Below are 19,062 nucleotides of genomic sequence, written 5' to 3'. Positions count from 1 at the left end.
GAGTCCCTTGGACTGCAAGGAGATCCAACCAGTCCATTCTGAAGGAGATCAGCCCTGGGATTTCTTTGGAAGGAATGATGCTAAAGCTGAAACTCCAGTACTTTGGCCACCTCATGCGAAGAGTTGACTCATTGGAAAAGACTCTGATCCTGGGAGGAATTGGGGGCAGGAGGAGAAGGTGATACAGAGGATGAGATAGCTGGATGGCATCAACGACTCGATAGATGTGAGTCTGAGTGAACTCCGGGAGTTGGTGATGGACAGGGAGGCCTGATATGCTGCGATTCATGGGGTCTCAAAGAGTCGGACACGACTAAGCAACTAATCTGATCTGATCTGAAGATCTTTTTTGTACAGTTCTTCTGTGTATTCTTGCCAGCTCTTCTTAATATCTTCTGCTTCTGTTAGGTCAATAGCAAACACCCTCTTCCAACAACACAAGAGAAGACTCTATACATGGACATCACCAGATGATCAACACCAAAATCAGATTGATTATATTCTTTGCAGCCAAAGATGGAGAAGCTCTATACAGTCAGCAGAAACAAGACTGGGAGCTGACTGTGGCTCAGATCATGAACTCCTTATTGCCAAATTCAGTCTTAAATTGAAGAAAGTACAGAAAACCACTAGACCATTCAGGTATGACTTAAATCAAATCCCTTATGATTATACAGTGGAAGTGAGAAATAGATTTAAGGGCCTAGATCTGATAGATGGAGTGCCTGATGAACTATGGATTGAGGTTCGTGACATTGTACAGGAGACAGGGATCAAGACCATCCCTATGGAAAAGAAATGCAAAAAAGCAAAATGGCTGTCTGGGGAGGGCTTACAAATAGCTGTGAAAAGAAGAGAAGCGAAAAGCAAAGGAGAAAAGGAAAGATATAAGCATCTGAATGCAGAGTTCCAAAGAATAGCCAGGAGAGACAAGAAAGCCTTCCTCAGTGATCAATGCAAAGAAATAGAGGAAAACAATAGAATGGGAAAGACTAAAGATCTCCTCAAGAAAATTAGAGATACCAAGGGAACATTTCATGCAAAGATGGGCTCAATAAAGGACAGAAATGGCATCTAGTAGCATGCCCCAAACAGGGTTTCTGTGGTTATCATAGATTGCAGAAATTTCTTCTGTGTGTTCATCCTTTAGGGTATGAGAGTAATCTGGTACAGTGTGGGAACACTCACCTACAGGCACAGCTTGTTTCCCTGTGCTTCACTTTATTTGCTTCCCAGATAATTATATTTCTTATGAGTTAAAGTTTGTGGCAGCCCTGTATTAAACAAGTCTTAAAATGACGTATTTCCATGGCATTTGGTCACCTCAGGTCTCTGTGTCACAGTTTGGTAATTCTCTCAATATTTCAAATTTTCATTATTATTTATTTGTTATGGTGAACTGTACTCAGTGACCTTTGGTATTACTATTATAGTTGCTTTGGGGTTTCACAAACTGTACCCATATAAGACAGTGAACTTGGTAAATCTTGTGTGTGTCCTGACTGCTCCAACTGGCTGATCCCCTCATCTTTCACCCTCTCATCAGACGTCTATTCCCTGAGACACAACATATTGAAATTAGGCCAGCGAATAACCTTGCAATGGCCTCTAAGTGTTCAAGTAAAAGGAAGAGTCTCACCTCACTCACTTTAAATCAAAAGCCAGAAATGACTAAGTTGAGATAAGACAAAAGCTAGGCCGCGTGTGCCAGTAAGCCAAGTTGTGAATGCAGCAGAAAAATTCTTGAAGGAAATTAAAAGCGATACTCCAGTGAACATACAAATGGTAAGAAAGTGAACCAGCCTTATTGCTGATGTGGAGAAAGTTTTAGTTACCTGGATAGAAGACCAGAGCAGCCACAATATTCTCTTAGGCCAAAGCCTGATCTAGAGCAAGGTCCTAACTCTTCCATTCTAGGAAGGTTGAGAGTAGTGAGGAGGCTGTGGAAGAAAGGTTTGAAGCTAGCAGATGTTGGTTCATGTGGTTTAAGAAATCATCTTCATAACACAAAAGTGCAAGGTGAAGCAGCAAGTGCTGATGTAGAAGCCATAGTAACTTATCCAGAAGAGCTAGCTTAAGCTACTTAATGACGGTGGCTACATTGAACAACAAATTTTCAATGTAGGGGAAACAACCTTCCATTGAAAATAGATGCCGTCTACAGCTTTCATAAGTAGAGAGGGAAAGTCAATGCCTGGCTCAGAAGTTTCAAAAGACAGGCTGACTCTCTTGTTAGGGGCTAAGCAGCTGGTAACTTGAAGTTGAAAAGTACTCTTTACCATTCTGAAAATCCTTGGGCCCTTCAGAATAAAGCTAAATCTACTCGGCCTGTGCTCTGCAAGTGGAACAACAAAGCCTGGATGATAGATAGCACATCTGTTTACAACATGGTTTACTGAATATACTAAGTCCACTGCTGAAATCTACTGCTCAGAAAAAAAAAAAAAAAGATTTCTTTTAGAATATTACTGTTCACAAACAATGCACCTAGTCACCCAAGAGCTTTGATGGAGATGGACAATGAGATCCATGCTGTTTTCATGCTTACTCATATAACATCCATTCTGTAGCTCATATATCAAGGAGTAATTTTGACCTTCAAGTCTTATTATTAACAAACATATCTTGTAAGGTTATAGCTGCTATATATAGTGGTTCCCCTGATGTATCTGGGCAGAGCAAATTGAAATCTTCTAGACAGGGCTTCCCTGGTAGTTCTAGGCTTCCCTGGTGGCTCAGGTGGTAAAGAATCCACCTGCAATGCAGGAGACCTGGGTTCGATCCCTGGGTTGGGAAGATCCCTTGGAGAAGGGAACGGCTATCCACTCCAGTATTCTGGCCTGGAGAATTCCATGGATTTTATAGTCCATTGGGTCGTGAAGAGTCAGACACTGAGTGACTTTCACCTCATTTCAGATAGGATTCACTATCCTAGATGCCACTAAGGACATTCATAATTTGTGGGAAGAGGTTAAAACATCAGTATTAACAAGAGTTTGGATGTTGATAGCAACTCTTCATAAACAGCTTTGAGGGTTTCAAAATATCAGTAACTGCAGACGTGGTGGAAATAGCAAGAGAACTAAAATTTGAAGTGGATCTTGAAAGATGTGATTGAATTGCTTCAATCTCATGATAAAATTTTCATGGATGAGGAGCTGCTTCTTATGGATGAGCAAAGAAAGTGGTTTCTTGAGAGAGAATTTACTCCTGGTAAGATACTGTGAAAAAGTTGGCTTAAAGCTCAACATTCAGAAAATAAAGATCATGGCATCTGGTCCCATCACTTCATGGGAAATAGATGGGGAAACAGTGGAAACAGTGGCCAACTTTATTTGGGGGGGGCTCCAAAATCACTGCAGATGGTGATTGCAGCCATGAAATTAAAAGACGCTTACTCCTTGGAAGGAAAGTTATGACCAACCTAGATAGCATATTCAAAAGCAGAGACATTACTTTGCCAACAAAGGTTCATCTAGTCAAGGCTATGGTTTTTCCAGTGGTCATGTATGGATGTGAAAGTTGGACTATAAAGAGGGCTGGGTGCAGAAGAATTAGTGCTTTTGAACTGTGGTGTTGGAGAAGACTCTTGAGAGTCCCTTGAACTACAAGGAGATCCAACCAGTCCATCCTAAAGGAGATCAGTCCTGGGTGTTCATTGGAAGGACTGATTTTGAAGCTGTATTTTGTATTTGAAGCTCCAGTATTTTGGCCACCTGATGCAAAGAGCTGACTCATTTGAAAAGACCCTGATGTTGGGAAACATTGAAGGCAGGAGGAGAAAGGGACGACAGAGGATGAGATGATTAGATGGCATCACCGACTCAATGGACGTTGGTTTGGGTAAACTCTGGGAGTTGATGATGGACAGGGAGGCCTGGTAAGCTACGGTTCACAGGGTCACAAAGAGTCAGACACAACTGAGCTACTGAACTGAACTGAACTGAAGATACTGTGGTGTTTATTCAAATGACAACAAAGGATTTCGAATGTCACATAAACTTAGTTGACAAAGCAACAGAAGGGTTTGAAAAGAGTGACTTTAATTTTAAAAGAAGTTCGACTGTAGGCAAAATTCTATCAAACAGCATTGCCTGCTACAGAGAGAACTTTCATGAAAGGAAGAGTCAAAGGATGTGGCAAATTTTATTGTCTTACTTTAAGTAATTGCCACAGCTACCCCAACCTTCAGCAACCACCACTCTGATCAGTTAGCAGCCATCAACATTCAGGCAAGACTCACCACCAACAAAAAGATTGTGACTCATTGAAGGCTCAGAAGATGGTTAGCATGTTTTACCATAAAGTATTTTTAATTAAAGACACCCATAACTCTCTTTTAGACATAATGCTACTGCATACTTAATAGACTACAGTATAGTTTAAATATAACTTTTATATGATCTGGGAAACCGAAAAAATTCATGTGACTCACTTTACTGCAGTATTTGCTTTCTTGCAGTGGTCTGGAACTGAATCAGCAATATCTCTGAGGTAAGCCTGTATATTATTTTTCTGATTATAAAAGTGTCATATTGCAGTGTTACCACACTGTAGCCCTTAGACAGGCAGCAGCAACATCACTTGACAGAAATGTTGATCCTCAGGCCCTATTTCTGCACCTACTGAATCAGAATATCTGGGGGTGGGGCTAAAAATCAGTGTTTTAATGGATTCTTCAGGTGATTTTGATGCACATAGGAATTTGGCTAGCATTGATAGAATGGGGTTCATTCTTATGAACACACACTCACATACTTAATTCAGTTCAGTTCACTTCAGTCACTCAGTCGTGTCCGACTCTTTGCAACCCCATGAATCGTGGCACACTAGGCCTCCCTGTCCATCACCAACTCCCAGAGTTCACTCAGACTCATGTCCATCGAGTGGGTGATACCATCCAGCCATCTCATCCTCTGTCGTCCCCTTCTCCTCCTGCCCCCAATCCCTCCCAACATCAGAGTCTTTTCCAATGAGTCAACTCTCCCCATGAGGTGGCCAAAGTACTGGAGTTTCAGCTTTAGCATCATTCCTTCCAAAGAAATCCCAGGGCTGATCTCCTTCAGAATGGACTGGTTGGATCTCCTTGCAGTCCAAGGGACTCTCAAGAGTCTTCTCCAACACCACAGTTCAAAAGCAGCAATTCTTCAGCGCTCAGCCTTCTTCACAGTCCAACTCTCACATCCATACATGACCACAGGAAAAACCATAGCCTTGACTAGATGAACCTTTGTTGGCAAAGTAATGTCTCTGCTTTTGAATATGCTATCTAGGTTGGTCATAACTTTCCTTCCAAGGAGTAAGTGTCTTTTAATTTCATGGCTGCAATCACCATCTGCAATGATTTTGGAGCCCAGAAAAATAAAGTCTGACACTGTTTCCACTGTTTCCCCATCTATTTCCCATGAAGTGATGGGACCAGATGTCATGATCTTCATTTTCTGAATGTTGAGCTTTAAGCCAACTTTTTCACTCTCCTCTTTCACTTTCATCAAGAGGCTTTTGAGTTCCTCTTCACTTTCTGCCATAAGGGTGGTGTCATCTGCATATCTGAGGTTATTGATATTTCTCCCAGCAATCTTGATTCCAGCTTGTGCTTCTTCCAGTCCAGCGTTTCTCATGATGTACTCTGCATAGAAGTTAAATAAGCAGGGTGACGATATACAGCCTTGACGTACTCCTTTTCCTATTTGGAACCAGTCTGTTGTTCCATGTCCAGTTCTAACTGTTGCTTCCTGACCTACATATAGGTTTCTCAAGAGACAGGTCAGGTGGTCTGGTATTCCCATCTCTTTCAGAATTTTCCACAGTTTATTGTGATCCACACAGTCAAAGCGGGTATGTCCCAATTCAACTCTAAGTGTTGGACAATAAAAAGTAAAATAAATGGGTTAGCTCAAATGGCTCTCTAAACACAAAGGAAAACAAATTTATTTAATTTTTGGCTTTTGAACATCCATGGGCCCAAATTCTGGAGATTTAAGAATGATTTAAGGAGTCTATCAACTGATAGGTAGGTATACAAAATGTAGTATATTTACACAATGGGATATTATTCAACTGTAAAAAAGAAATAAAGTTCTGATACATGGCATAACAGAGATGAAACTTGAAGACGTGCTAAGTAAAAGAAGCCATTCACAAAAGACCACATATTGTGTGATTCTATTTATATAAAATGTCCAGAATAAGTCAATTTATAGAGATAGAAAATGGACTAGTGGTAGCCTAAGGCTGGGATGTGGTTAGGGAAATTGAAGGGTGACTGCTAATGATTATAGGGCTTCCTTTTGAGATGAAAATATTCTAAAATTGATTGTTATGGTTATTCCATGACACTGTGAATATACTAAAAGCCATTGAATTGTACCCTTTAAATGGTGAATTGTATAGTGTGTGACTTGTGTCTTAATAAAGGTATTACCATAAAGAGTGATTTAAAGAAATTCAAGGCTAATTCTAACTAAATTCAGTTTTTGCCTGAACTTTGTCCTTAGAACTTAACTCCCTGCCCTCTTCCCAGTAACACATAATACCACCATATAAATGCACTGTAAAAGAGTTAAAAATTCTTAAAACACCTTAAAAATTCTCCACTGCATCAACTGTTACAGCATTTTAATATATTGGATCATAAATTACTAAAGCTGATGTGTGTGTGTGCTCAATCATGTTCAACTCTTTGCGACACTATGGACTATAGCCTGCCAGGCTCCTCTGTCCATGGAATTTTCTATGCAAGAATACTAGAGTGGATTGCCATTTCCTCTTCTAAGGGGTCTTCCTGACCCAGAGATCAAACCCATGTCTCTTGCATCTCCTGCATTGTTAGGTGGATTCTTTACCACTGTGCCACCTGGGAAGCCCTTCTATAGCTGAAAGAAGCCTCAAAAATTATCTAAACTGTTATTTTCAAAATGTTTTTAAGACAAGGAACCCTTGTTCAGTGAAATTCTTACAAAAGCCCAAATGAAAGGCAAATAAAAATGGAGCTGTTCTGGGGAAACAGAAGGGGCAGTCTTAGTACTCTCCTCTTTCAGCAGCCTCTGAGGAAAGGTCCAAGGTGCAAAGTGTGAACGCAATAAATTTAGACCACCTTTCTTCTCTATCCAGATAAGGACACCAGAGATTGGAGTGGGGCATGACTCAAGGACATCCAAGGAAGCTTCTGGTTCTAATTCTCAGCCAGTTTTGCACCCCACACATGTGGCTGTTGTCTCTACCACCTGGCAACAGCTTCACAACTATGTCTTATTTGTGTATGCACAGCTGGCATCAGGTGGTTTTTGCATTTACGTTGAAGACCCGAAAGTTGGTTCATTCAATTCCACCAAACCACTGGTTGATTCAGTTAAGAAATATGGAGGGTGTTGAAAAATCTTCCTGACCCTTTGTTTTGACACAGGCATTGGGTAGACTAAACAATCAGTTGACCACCTGAATGATTGCTTCTCTGCCATTTAAGACATACTCTCAAAGTATGGGTTCAACTGACAGGGTTGTGGTGAGTATCAAATGAAAGAGTGAGCATAAGAGGGCATTTTATAAATATACAGATTGTGTATTTGTGGCAGTGAGATAGGGGGAAATTGGGTCAACATAAAGGCAAGAATTAAATCCTGACCTTCTGATTACTGGTCCAGATGTTTATCCTGCCACACCACCCATATCAGCAAAGATTTAATCTTGACTGGGGTGGTGTTAGTGGTAAAGAATCCACTTGCAAATACAGGAGACATAAGAGATGTGGGTTTTATCCCTGGGTCGGGAAGATCCCCTGCAGGAGGGCATGGCAAACTCACTCCAGTATTCTTGCCTGGAGAATCCCGTGGACAGAGAAGCCTGTCTGGCTACAGTCCATAGGGTCATAAAGAGTCAGAATTGACTGAAGTGACTTAGCACACATGGGGTCAACAAACCATGGTTGCTTTCCAAATTATGGCAGCTGACACAGTAGGAAATTGTACAGAAGAGGCAGCATATTCATTTCTTTTCTCTTGCTCTAACCCTGATCAATCACCAAGAATTTCCCTCCTGTTTTCAAAAAATAAAGAACTCTGGGTACACTCTTGTTTCTTTAAACATAGAGACCCCACAGCAGCACTCTACGAACTAGAGCTCAGTAGTCTCTTGTATGATTTTTCAACCTTCTTTTCATATGCTTAAAACATAGGCAATATAGGCTGGTTTATTATCAACGGGTGGATGGATGTGATCAAGGAAAAGAAGATGAAATAATGAAATGTTGATTTAAAGATTAGATTGAGTAGTTTCTTCTCTGTCAGCCATTGTAAATTAAGGGGAAATATGGTTTACAGATGCTGTTCTGTCTTCAAGATGGGTTTTGTGGAAATGTATCTTTCAGAACAACACTGTGCAATAACATTTCCTATGGTGATGAAAGTGTTTTATATCTGTGCTTTAGTCACTAGCCACATGTGGCTATTGAACACTTGAAATATGGCTAGTGTGACTGAAGAATTACATTTTAAAATTTTACTAAAATTTAATTAATTTACATTTAGAAGGCCACATATGGCTATTGACATAGTTGGACAGTATAGTTCTAGAACAAGGCACTTGTATATCTAAGCTTAGAAATACAAATGCTTAACATTTACTTATCCCATATTGTTAAACAGGAAAGCAGTAATAAAAAGCAGGTTATCAAAAAGTGTTTGATCCTATATTTATGCTATGTTAAAATGTGCTACTTGGAAGAAAAGCTATGACCAAACTAGGCAGCATATTAAAAAGCAGAGACATTACTTTGCCAACAAAGGTCAGTCTAGTCAAAGTTATGGTTTTCCCAGTAGTCATGTATGAATGTGAGAGTTGGACTATAAAGAAAACTGAGCACCGAAGAATTGATGCTTTTGCACTGTGGTGCTGGAGAAGACTCTTGAGAGTCCCTTGGACTGCAAGGAGATACAACTAGTCCATCCTAAAGGAAATCAGTCCTGACTATTCATTGGAAGGACTGATGCTGAAGCTGAAACTCCAATACTTTGGCCACCTGATGCTAAGAACTGACTCGTTGGAAAAGACCCTGATGCTGGGGAAGATTGAAGGTGAGAGGAGAAGGGGATGACAGAGGATGAGACGGTTGGATGGAATCACTGACTCGACGGACATGAGTTTGAGCAAGCTCCAGGAGTTGGTGATGGACAGGGAAGCCTGGCAAGCTGCAGTCCATGGGGTCACAAAGAGTCAGATATGACTAAGTGACTGAACTGAACTGAAAATGTGTCTGTGGATAGAAATAATATACTCAAAATAGTAGTAGTATGTTGCCGGGGACCAGCCCCGGCTGATCCAGGGTATTCGAAGGAGAGACGGCGTAGGCGAAGATCAGGAAACAATTGCTTAATTAAATGTTAATTAAGGATATAAAGAGTAATAGAATGAGGATAGCTCAGTAGGAAAATTCAGTGAAGAAAAGAGGCTGAAATAAGGATAGCTCAGTGAGGAAATTTAGTGGAGAAAAGCTGTTGAAATAAGGATAGCTCAGTGAGGAAATTCAGTGGAGAAAATAGGCTGAATAATTCAGCCAGAAGGTAAGAGAAAGAACGACATGGTGAGACCAAGTTTCGGTGAACAAGGCCCGCACTTTATTTTTCAAAGTAGTTTTTATACCTTAAGTTATGCACAGAGGATAATGGGGGAAGGGGTAGAGTCTTGCAGCAAACCAGGCTTTCTTCCTGCAAACTTATCATATGCAAAAGCTTAGGTGATTTGCATCATCTTCTGGCCCGGAGGCCTGTTAACATTTTAAGACCTTTTCTTCAGAAAACTTATTTTTCTCTAAAGGTGATTGGTCAGGAGCCACCCTCCAAAAGCATTAGATAAAGTTGCATTCGTACAGCGCAAAGGTGTGGTGGGCTACAAAAAGAATTAACTCAAGGGTCCCAGGTTACAAACATTAAAGCTACTATTTACACCAATTATATTAACCAATACACTGCCAGGGACACAGCAGGTAAGGGATATGGAAACTTAGCAGCAAACATTGGCCCAACAAGTGAAAATCCCTTCACCAATACAATTTCTAATCAATCTTTTAACTACTCAAAAGAATCTGTGTTTAGACAGTTTAGAACATCTCCTGCCTCTCACAGTTGGGAGGCTCTGAACAATCACATGTGGCCGGAAAAACCTATTCAGGCAGGCTAGAGGATTTCCAAAGGAGTTTGTAGGTTAAACACTGTCACACCCAGGAATTATTAACTGGAGCTGTAAGCTAACTTTTTTCAGAGAGGTAGTGGGGGACAGCCCCCCGTAAAGTCAGAGGTGTAGGTGAAAGCACAAAGCAGAAAGTAGGCAGACTCTGGTTTTGGGGGTATATGCTCGAGAATTTCCAGGGGGACTCCTGAAGCTCGATCCCGCCTTTGCGTATGCCGAGCCTCCTTCCTCATGACCTTTGTCATGGGCGGAGTTCCTCACGCTGGCTACCGGCAGTGATAGAATTCCAGTTGAGCTATTCCAGATCCTGAAAAGTGCTGCACTCAATATGCAATATGCACTCAATATGCAATATGCCGGCTCCCGGCAGTATGTGTCTCTAGGAATGGAATTATAGTTGTTATTATTTTTGCTTTCCTTTATTTTTTCTTTTCTCTAAAATAGGCAATTTGCTATAAAGATTTTTATGTGTTTGTCTCTACATCTCTAGAGAGGTCACAAACTCCACCTTTACCCCAAAGCACAGTGTTTGCATAGAGTAAATATGTATGGTATTTATCAAAACACTGTCATGTAATTGAGTTTTTTCCCCATGGACAGAAATGTACACAAACTTGCACAGCAGTAGGAAGACAGAGAGACACAGCAGTCTGAAGACATCATATATAGACATAAAGAAAAGTGGAAGCAGAGAACACACACCCCTTCAGGTGCTGGGGAGGGGGGCCCTGAAGAGCCACCATGACCCCAAGGGCTTGGGTACCCAAGCACAGCCCATGACTTCAAGAAAACCTCTTAACTCAGAGGTGAGTCATGGCTCTGGTGGAGCGGGTCCTGAACCTGGGACTGAGCCAATGGGAAGGCCAGGCTTAGCACACCCTCTAATAACAGACCTAGACCCAAGTGGAAGCCAAAACAAACGCATTGCATCATCTTGAGTTATTATCCTCTATCAAAGCCTCTATCCCTTAAGGATAAAAAAAAAAAAAAATTGGGTGGGGGTGGAGAAAGGGGGAAGAGAGAGGAAGCAGGCAGTAAAAATGTTCTGCTGCAGACAGATCATTCCTTTGGGATCAAAAAGTCAATGACTGTCAATGGTGAAAGGAACCTAGAAGGATCATGCATGCATCTCCTGCCTCTATTGCTGGAATCTACTTTACCCTAGGTAGGTACAAAGCTATTTTATGTTTCAGAAACTACAGAGATAGTGATAGGGATGGGAAATGGTTTATTGGATTTAAGTTAAGTATCCCCAAGTGATAGTTTATGATACATGCTATTGCTTTGCTAGAGACCCATAATTCTATTCTGTGTTTATATAAGTCCACCCCACTCACTTAGCTACACGCAGTGAATATCTATTCACTTTAGGTATGTATTATTAAGGTGCCACTCCAGATTTTTTTTTTTTTTTCAGTTTTTCAAGTGAAGAAACCAGGATAAAGGGAAAAGGGGAGAAATTCAAGCTATTGGTGGCACAAAGTATACCATACGTGACTCTTCAATAATTATGTCTTGATAATGGAATAAAAAACAGAACCTTTCTTTATTCCTGGATTCTTTACTAATGTATGACCAAAGTCTTTACATGACAACAAAAGAAGATTGGAATGACTCTCCTGTGCTTCAACATTTCCCTTTCTCATAGCTGACCCCACACTGTAGAGTGTACTGAGATATTTCCTCACTAGAGCTGGGAACGTTCTCATGGATTTATAGTGTTCTCCTATGTTTGGCCATTTTCTCCTCTGATCAAACCAAGAAATCTTCATAAGAAGAAAAAATCCACGAAATTTTTTTTATTTCACACCCCTCCCCCATTTGAAATCTGGTGGATTTAATTTCAAGGTCTAAAATTTCACTAATGCAGAGAAAGGAGACAAAGGTGAAACTGAATCAGGATGAACTGGTCAACATCTAAGAATAAAAAATGGGATCACTTACACACTCATCCTCTCAGGACTCCACCTGCCACTTTTATAAAATCTCATTGCTCTGACCAGGGCAGTATCCTGTTCTGTCTCTACTGTAATAGCTCCATCTGATCATTCTTAGGAAGCAAAGAGGGTTGAGGTTCTGAGACTGCGTTTAGGCTGGGGAAAGTGCATTTAGATTGGAGAAAGGCACAACTCAGTGCTAAGAAAAGGTGAGTAGGGGGAGAGAAGAGGCAACTTGTGCCCTAAGGTGAGACTAGAGACATGCAAGTCAGGCTAGAGTTGATGTTCTATATTGGATTATAGCATCAGGAAAGGAGACTCTGGGATTCTAGTCTGAAGAATTTTGTAACAGAAGTAACAAACAATCATTGGGCACTTTTGGGGAAAGAAATATTATGGCAAAAATTGTGTTTGAGGAATGATAATGTGTCAGGAGTGTTCAAGTTTAATTTTGCAGGAGAGATTGCAGGCAGAGACTTCAGTAGGAATGTATTGCAAGAATCCTGACCTGAGGCAGTGAGAATGGGGAGAGGTGACTGACAATGGGGCTGATAATAATAAAAGTAATAGTATAGCTCACATTTACTGAGTGCTACTATGTGCTAACTATTGTGCAAAGGGTTTTACTTACATTATCACATTCTGTCACAACACTGTGAAGTAGGTACTATTATTGTTCTTATTTTCAAGTGTGGAAACTGAGGATTTTAGCTGCTAAGTAAAAGCACCTGTTCCAGATGCATTTCAGAGATGAATCCAAAGGATTTGGTGAACAGGCAGTGTTAAGGAAAGAAACAATATTTTAAGAGCCTCAGTCCCTGGGGACGCACCTCTTGGTGTCAGAACAGGAAAAGAGAAGCTTTGGAGGAGGAGTAAGTTTTGTTAGAGGGGGAAACCAGGAGTCTTTTTTGCCCCGTGTGAACTTCCTATATTTTTTACATTTGCAAACCCTTTAGTTCTAAGTTCCAGGACACTTTCTCCATAGAATCTCCTTCTCCCCAGAATTTCTGTAGTTTAGTAAACAGACTGGGTTGAGCTGCCTCACAGAGAAAACTGGTGTCCAGCAAGGCTGCAGCAACACTAGCCGATGAAGAGAATCTGTGACAAGGGTCTTTGCTCTTTGCTATGTGGGCAGGAGGTCAACAGCGACCTTCTGGTCGACCATGAGACTGGCTGAAGACTCTACTGTTCCCTACCTCTTTGTTCCACCCACACTTTCTCAACCAGCCCCACTCCTGCACCTGGGAGGACAAAGCCAACTTCATTTCCTACAAGTGAACTCTGTCCTTCACAGCATTTGGATTTCCTCAGATCTGGAAGAGGGACACATTGCAGAAAAACAAGGGCAGTAAAAATGTCTTTCTGAAGGATGGGACTTCGATGGGGGGTCTGGGGCAGACATCTGCCCAAGGCTACTGGGAGGAGGGGCGAGCAGCTCTGACGTCAAAGAAACTCCAGGGTCTTGACACAGAATGAGATCACGTCTTTTCCTGAGGGAGCGAAGTCCCTCTTGCCTTGAGGGTCTTGTGTAATTCGGGTCACTAGGAGGTTAACCGTGGAGGAAAGTTCTGCCCTAACATTGAGAATCATCCTCCTGGTAGAATTGCTCTGGAACATGAGTCTGTGTCACATTCGTTTTGTTCATATGAGCACGCTTTCTCTGGGTAGAACTTAAATGCAATTTTTCTTATCTTTATTCTCTTTCTGCTATACTTCTGTTCAACAACCATCTTCTTCCCCTTCCTCCCTTCACTCTAGCGAGTTTGAAAACTAGATCACACAACTTCCCTGAGAGAAATGAGGGAAGAAACCTTTCTATTCTCCTTCTCACTGTGCTATGTGTTCTGCACAGTCACATCTGACTCTTTGTAACTTGCCAGGCTCCTCTGTCCATGGGATTTTCCAGGCAAGAATACTGGAGTGGGCTGCCATTTCCTCCTCCAGGGGAACTTCCTGAGTCAGGGATCAAGCCTGTGTCTACCTATATCTCTTGCATTGCAGGAGGTTTTTTTTTTTTTTTTTTTAACCTCTGAGCCACCAAGGAAGCCCTTTCTTCCCACTAAACTCATCATATTGAAGTCAACCAGCCCATAATTAAGTTAAATAGCCATTTAAGGGAGGCACAAGACATTGCTTAATGGTCTGAAGTGTAGGGTTCAAGCTCATTGAATGAAATCCCAAAAAAGCTTTAATTATGGTGTCTTTACCAGACCTTACAGAGGCTCAGCAAGACCCCTACATCGTCTTCAGGTCTCCAGGTAGGATCTTTGAAAAGGATCTCTGCTCCTGGGGGATCTTGAAGAGTCAAATCTATAGCTTTTCAGACTTCCCAGAACTCCCCTTTACTTTCCATGTCAGAAGACAGAATTCCTGTCCCTCTTAGATAAAAAGTATCTTTCTGCCATTAGCATATGTGTAGAACAAGTGATATCTGACCACTTTGACCCTAACATAAAATTTGTTTTACTGGGACGACCCAGAGGGAGGGTAGGGGAGGGAGGAGGGAGGAGGGTTCATGATGGGGAACGCGGGTATACCTGTGGCGGATTCATTTCGATATTTGGCAAAACTAATACAAAATTGTAAAGTTTAAAAATAAAATAAAATTTAAAAAATGAAATAGAAAGTAGAAGAATGTTGAAAAAAAAAATTTTTGTTTTAATAGACTATGGCCAGAAACCAGTTCAGTTAATCAATCAACAACATAGCATTCTCCCTGACTAGAATGAAGTCTCCAGAAGGTCAAGGATTTAGATATGGTGTTCCTCATCTCCCCATCCCTAAGACCCAGAGGAATGTGGGCACATTCTAAATGGTTTAAAGTCATTTAACTATCCCTTTCATTAGAGTCTCTTGCCATATCAATCTGGAAAAACTCAACACCCAGCCTGAAGGGTGATGCACAAAATAAAATAATCTTTTCTCCTTTTGTTGGTTTGATGGGCAAGTTTTGATGTACAAACTCTTCCTCAAGATTCACTGGTCTTCTGACCAAAGTCTTTGGTGAACAGAGGAGTTTCTTCATTAGACTTGCCTGCACAATGGTTTGATTGTTGAAAGACACATTGTGACGTACTTAGGATCAAGGGCACTGCCTTCGTTTCCTAGGGCTGCTATGACAAAGTACTATGGACTGGGTGGCTTAAAACAACAGGAGTTTATTCTCTCATAGTTCTGGAGACCAGAAGTCTACAACTAAGGTGTCAGCAGGGCCATGCTCCCTCTAAGACTCGGTGTAAAATCTTATCTTGCCTTCTGGTGGTGGCCATTGATCGTTGGCATTCCTTGGCTCACAGCTGCACCTGTCATCATGTGGCACTCTTCCTGTGTCTATGTCTTCTTAAAAGGAAACAAGTCATATTAGATCAGAGCCCATGATAAGGATTTCATCTTAACTTGGCTTTACCTGCAAATTCCTACTTCCAAATAATGTCGCATTCACAGGTACTACGGTTTGGGACTTGAACATGTTTTTTGGGGGGGACACAATTCAATCCACATACCAGGCACTCTGTTTCTCTTTTGTCACACAAAGACTCATTTGCAAGCAAACACATAGCATGAATTATCAAGCCTTGTTGCTGCAGATATGATGCTGAGAGGTAGGTTTGACCAGGAGTCGAGAGTGGTTTCTGACTGAGATGATTAGCCATCTGGCATGAGTGGGCCACATATTACTCCCACTTGGGAACAGAGAAGCAAACTGAGGCTGAGATTTTATCTAGCTGGCCAGACTTACAAAGAAGTTGCAAGGATGGAATGAAACACACTTGCAAAAATAAATTATAAAAGCTGGGAAGCTGTACAAATGTGAAGGAGATCGTCCTTCTCCAGGTTGCTTTGGCTTTGGGGTGAGATGAGGATAACTATTCAAGAGGATGAAACTGGGAATGTTGGGATTTTCTCAGTGACAGGTTGCTTTACCCTTTTGCAATTCTTCCAGAAGCCAGAGCTCTTCCATGAAATCCCAGACATGTTTTTCTGAAACCCTTGTTTTCTTAATCATTTCTGGCTGAATTTCTAAGACTATTCCACCTACAAGCCTTAGACATGTGGACATGGAGCTTAGAAGGGCTTATAATCCCATCTCTACGAGATCCAGCTAAGTCAGAATGAGGTTGTATTTTAGGTCCAACAAAGACTCAAGCCTAATCTTAGAACTTTAGGACAGTTCAGAGTTCAAAGACATGGAATAGAGATGAATCCCTCTTGCCCACCCTCAACTGCCATCCCTTATTGTGCTTGCCACACTGCAGTTAGAGTGATTTTCTTAAATGCAAATCTGATCATGTAACTTCTATTCAAAGTCATCATGGATCCCTGTAACTTACTAGGTAAAATACACATCCTTGTCATGATTTATAGGTCCTCCACTGCCTGGCCTCTCTCTCAGCCCCTGAGACACATCTCTCCCCCATAGACCTTCATCTAATCCGTGAAGAGCTATTTGTACTTTTCTGAATATCCAAAGTTCTCTCACCACTCCTTTCCATTTTATAGTCTCATCTTTCAGTTAGAAAGAAAGCAAAACATAACAAAGCTTTACCACCAGGAATGGACTATGGTCCTATTTAACTTGGAGAGTCTGTAAATGTAAAGGTTATTTTTTTATTCTTGGTTATTTTCAATCCCATTCCCCATGTCTGCCCCCACATGAAGGAGACAGACTCTGTGAGGTTCCAGGGATCCTACTTCCTGTGGGTGCTGCCACGATGCTGTGGTTGTTGTTGTCAGACATCCATTAGATTGGAGTCCAGATTATGTGGAACTGGGAGAATGGAGCTAGTGCACTCCCCTGGGTGAACACCCACACAGCTACAATAAATTATAATAAGTGATGCCAGCAGCCCCAATCTGCATTTTCCAGGCCCATGGAAGAGGCTCCAGCCCTCATGTTTCCTTTTTTCCTTCCTCTCTCTATTCATCCCATCTCATCCTTCTCCTCCCCACCACTGCCTGACTTCAGTCCTCATCAGATCACAGCTGGACCATTGCGAGAGCCTCCCCCAGGTCTTCCCTAAGTGTTCTGAAATGACCTCTCCTCTTAGGGCAGCACTTTTCTCCTTCCTTTCTTTCTTTGTCCCTACCTCTTTAAATGCTCAGCTTCTTTGGAAATTCCTGTTTCTTTTGCAACTTTTACAAACAACAACAACAAAACAATATACTGTAGAGAGAGCAAGCAGCCAATATACCTTTTCTATATCCTTACCCAGAGTCAGTTCTCAAGATCTGAATTAATGACTGTAATGACCTCCCCTGCCAAAATAAAAATTGCCTGTTTGAGTCCCAGCCCCGGGTCTATGCCTTTCCTGAAATAGGAACCCAGTCATCCAAATCTCTCTACCACAATCTCTGTACCACCTGGCTATTTCCAAACCCAATTGCTTACTCTAATCAACAGACAGGGACAAACACCTTTGATTTACCTAAAGCACAAACACACACTGAAGATGTTTCTACACCTCTCCCTTCAATCAGTCAGAATTAACAAGGTGTGAGCAAGCATGCTAACCTCTCCCAGAACCTCAGGGAGGCAGGCGGGCGATAACTAGTATGTATCTTAATTCTAAACCTTGATTAGTGAATCATCGTTGGAGCCTCATTCTCTCAGACTTTGATGTGACGCCTTTGGCTATGACTCAGCCTGGGAGAGGGAGGGGGTGCCCAGAGACAGAGATACCAACCAAGTCGGCCACCAAGGTGGTGCCACCAAATAGCACAAATTCCACCTCCCAATAACTTGTACCCTGAGAAATTCGGTTATCACTCTGAGATGCATAGCTCTGAGGGACTCACAGCCTCAGATGAGGTGCCAACAATGAGGAAAATAAAAAGGAAATAAAGAAAGAAAAACCCTTGATCGTACAAAATATTTGCTTGATGGAAGCAAGCTGAAAACTTGATAAATCTCCATGAATTAAGCAAGGGACAAAAGTATACTCCTTTCAAAAAAAGAAAAAACACATACACACAAAGAAGAACAACAAAAATCAAATGTATACACTTTTGTTTTATACAATGAAATGGAAGAATAAAGCATGAAATAGGAATTCAGACATTAGTTAAGTTCTATTATCTATATAATTGATTTATTGCAAGTCTTTTAACCTCTCTGAGCCTTTGTTTCATCACGGATGTGTAACCCTAATAAACTCAGAGACCCATGAGACTCAGTCTCAGAGAAGTGTCAGATTTAAGGAACTACACCCCAAAATTAAAAATACTAAAGGTGAAGTTTTATTTATTATTCATGACTCTCTGAAGACATTAAAGGAGATGAAAATATGTAGTTCTCAGAAATACATTCAAATTCTCTTTCCTCTCTAACCTTTTTTTTTTTTTTTTAACATAGTTACTCTGGCTCTGGTCTCCAGGGAAAAAAATAAAAAGCTTCCTCTTTCACTCCCTACTCATAAAGCTTTCCATCATTTTCATCCTCCCTTTCCACCCTCTGAGTACTGTAATATCTAGATCAATTTATCTCTTCTTCCAGCAAAAAGATCTTCCCTCTTGCAAGAGCATAGGAGGTAGAAATTGCACTAGCATTTACAGGATTCTTTTGGTGACACTGGGGGAAAGAATGGGTCTTAAAACAATCCTAAATTATGATTTTTGACCTTGTATCATTAATTTTGTCCCATAACATTAAATATGAGGCCTCTAAACTCCCCCTGCTTACATCACACATTTATTGTTTATGTCAAATAAGACATTGCTTTGGAAAACCATAAATCACATACAGTATTTTTAGGTGAATCAGTTCTAAAAGGCTTGGCACAATCTTTCTTTCCTGGGTGCCAAGGAAGGCAAAAATATAGAGGACAGAAAGAATTTCTCCTTAAAATAACTACATAAATTATTGTTCCTCTGAAATTGTTAAGTATACCCCTCTATTGTTTACTATGTCTTTATCTTACTTTTTTCCACTTTTAGCACTCAGAAA

Source organism: Bos indicus, chromosome 2, assembly GCF_029378745.1.
Source record: "Bos indicus isolate NIAB-ARS_2022 breed Sahiwal x Tharparkar chromosome 2, NIAB-ARS_B.indTharparkar_mat_pri_1.0, whole genome shotgun sequence".
Classification (NCBI taxonomy): Eukaryota; Metazoa; Chordata; class Mammalia; order Artiodactyla; family Bovidae; genus Bos; species Bos indicus.
The sequence above is the reverse complement of the archived record's forward strand: the minus strand, read 5'-3'. Positions refer to the sequence as shown.